The following is a 3,486-nucleotide window of genomic DNA, read 5'->3' on the forward strand; positions in this document are numbered from 1 at the left end:
CCATATTCTTCAATAGATGACTTCCCAAACTCAATTATTTTGTGCCTTGCATGGCTTAGCTACTTTAATCGTCGATTCCTCTAGCAAAAGGAGGTTAAAAAAGATAAAAAGCAGTCACGTGATAAAATCACATTTTAACTTAGCTTTATGTTTGCAATTTCACTCACTATTCATTTTAGTTTCCTACTCCAGAAAACGGCAATAAAAGGAACTGCAAACAGTACTGCTCTTCTTTTGGTAAAGTGCAAATTAAGTTATTAACCAGATATTCTCGTCAAAGATAATCTCTTTAATTTAGCAGATTTCTTTACCTTATTATATACTATAAAAAGATAGAATTGAATGAAAAAGGAAAACAAAAGCAGTACTAGATTTAATATTGTTTGCTCAAAAGTTATCATATATCTTATGATTATAAAACAACATAATTAAATCACGGGAAAATCATAGCAAAACGTAATAATCTATTGGACCAAATGAAGGAAACGAAAATAAGTACTCGGAGAAACATTAAAATCCTTTATTGATAATGTGGATTTAGCCTGCCTCTCCATGGAGAGGTTCAGAGCCTTACAATGGTGTTCTACTCTCTCATAATATAGGTATCATTGTGTTTTTTCTCTTCTTTCTGGATAGTGACCAAGAAGAAGTCCCCTTTCTAGGGTTTCCTCTCTTAGTATTTATAGCTGTGAGCTTCGTGAGCTGGCAATAAGTGGCCGTGACCACGTTGGGGTTTCGCCTTCATGATGACGGACGGGCCGTGACCTTGTTGATCGAATTAGATAAGGGTTGAATATCGTTAATTCTGAGTGGTCGTACCACTAATTAATCACAAATTAGCTTAAGACGGGATTAACTTCGTTAATTATCGTGGGGTCGGATTCTGACCCATACAAATATTAATTCGGTACATATACATTTGTATCCTGTTCTTTTCCATAAGGGGCCAAAGGAAGGCGTAGCCCGTATTGTTAGGCGAACTTTGAATAGAAGAATAATGAAGGGGCCAAAGGCCATGTCTCTATCTCATACTGTAGCCATCGTGATAATAGCTAAGGAAAAGTACTTGATACAATTAATAATGACGAATTCTATCATACTCATTGTGAAAAAGAAAGATTATCGTACTCACAGTAATTACACAAAAATTATTAGCAATAAGTGCAATAATTTGTATTTATAGCGTGAGGACATAAAAATTGCTAATTACGCAGGCGTATATCATGTCATTAACATAAACTATGAAGTTAGAAAGTAAATTTTAAAGGTACTCTCTAAAAGAATAATTACAGACAGAATCTAAAACATTTATTTTAGGGCACAAAGTTGTATTTTCTGTTAATCTCAAAATTTTAAGTTTAATTATGATGTTGATATTGAAAGGAGGTTAAGGCCTCATTTTTGTTTGAAAATTTTACATGCTATAGCTAAATAATGCATCCTATTTATTATAACGCAAAACACTTTAAAAATATTATTATTTATAGTCACTTTTTATACTTTATAGCAAAGTACAAATATATACAACCGATCCCTCAAACTTTTCCCTCAATCCTCTCTTTATTCTCCCTCAACTCTCTCTCCTTTTTTCCCTCTCTCTTCGCTCTCGGCAAGGCCGCCGTCCAGCCAGTCATCTTCTCCGGTCGAGCTCTACCAAAGCCCAACCAAACATCCGCCTGTCTCTCTCTCTCTCTCTCTCTCTCTCTCTCCTCTCTCTCTCTCTCTCTCTCTCTCTCTCTCTCTCCCTTCTCTCATCTCCACCATCAGATCCAACCGCCTCTCTGATCTCTCTCTCTCTCTCTCTCTCCTTCTCTCTCTCTCCACCTTCAAATGCAGATATGAAAATCACGAAGTCGTGATGGTTCCATTACTGGCGGCGAAAACAATTGAGGAGGAAGATATGATGCATCACTAGATCTGGATCTAATGGAGATGTCGGAATCCATGGCTTCTCCTCCTTCTTTGTATCTCACATCTGAGTGTATTCGTCTGTCCGGATTTAGGTAGATACAATGTGATAGTGTATTCTCAGATTTGATCAAATCTTTGTTCGTCTCCATTTTTAGTTTTAATACAATATATACAGTATTTTTCTTGGCCGAAAGATGCCATCTCCGCTGAACTTTCCTTTCTTGTTTTCTATTGATTCATATATAATGATACAAATACATTATATTATGTACAAACACACTCGAATGAGTGTATTATGTATTTTCAAATGCAAAAATAGTTTATTTTGTTATATTTTTGCCTATATTTATGTACTTTGAAGGTTATTTTTTGTAGCAGATCTATGTATTTTTTGAATTTTTGTTGTTCGAATACATCTGAATTAAATACAATGAATTAAATATAGTGTAAAAGCAGCTACAAATGAATATAGTGAACTGAATACAACCGAATATTATTGTTTTTGTGATTTTTTGCTATTTGAATACAGTCGAATTGAATACAATGTAAATTAGTTAATAATGAATATAGCCAGATTGAATACAATGTATACAGCCGAATTGAATAGAGTGGTATACACCCTATTTTTTATTTTTTGTTATTTGAATACAACTGAATTCAATACAGCGAAATTGAATACAATGTAAAATATATAAAAACAAATACATTCGAATTGAATACAGTGTATACAACCGAATTGAATACAACGACATACACAAAAAAAACTTTTGTTTCCAAATGAAGGAGTAAACAAATTTTAATTTGTGATAAATTTATGTATAAATAAAAAAATATTAAATATTATTTATAACTTGGCATTTAAATTATAAATTTATATTTAAAATAAACATATTTGATTATTATAAATTGGTAACTAATATATAATAATTAGTATCTTGACTATTTTCCAAGTAAATAATTAGTATGAGGTTATACGGTACTTTCTGGGTGAAGAACTTGATGCTGGTGTTGGAGTCCACGAAGTAGTGCACCGACCCGATGAGACAGAGGCCTACTTGAAGATGAAGCCTCCTTAATCTGGATCAAATATTTTTTATTTAATTCATTATCCGACCCGGATGTCTTAAATATACAAATAAAATTTCTAATTATTTTGTATAGTTTTATTAATAAAAATTATTTTTTCTTTCTGCCCATGCTCTCTATTCTCACTTTATACATAAATTGAGGTTTAGGGCTTTCTTCACATATTTCTCTCGAGTTCACGCGGAATTCGATTGTTTTCATGCTATCAGATCCCAACATTAAAAATCTCGGAGCACTTTGCGTCGATCGATAGTGACAGTATATTCTGGTGAAATTTCTCACCGGAGATCGCTAATTTTCTTACGCCATAATTTCGTTATTTATAATTGATTTTATTGTGAGAATTGTACTTCTTCTGCTTAGCTCATTGCTTTTGTGTAATCCAAGTCCTAATTTTGCCTGAGTAATTTTCTATCAATGGCTCCTATTGGTGATTCTACAATTACTTCTGCTTCAACTTCAAATACTTCTTCTTCTGTTGGACTGTCA

Source organism: Nicotiana attenuata, chromosome 11 (genome assembly GCF_001879085.1).
Source record: "Nicotiana attenuata strain UT chromosome 11, NIATTr2, whole genome shotgun sequence".
Classification (NCBI taxonomy): domain Eukaryota; kingdom Viridiplantae; phylum Streptophyta; class Magnoliopsida; order Solanales; family Solanaceae; genus Nicotiana; species Nicotiana attenuata.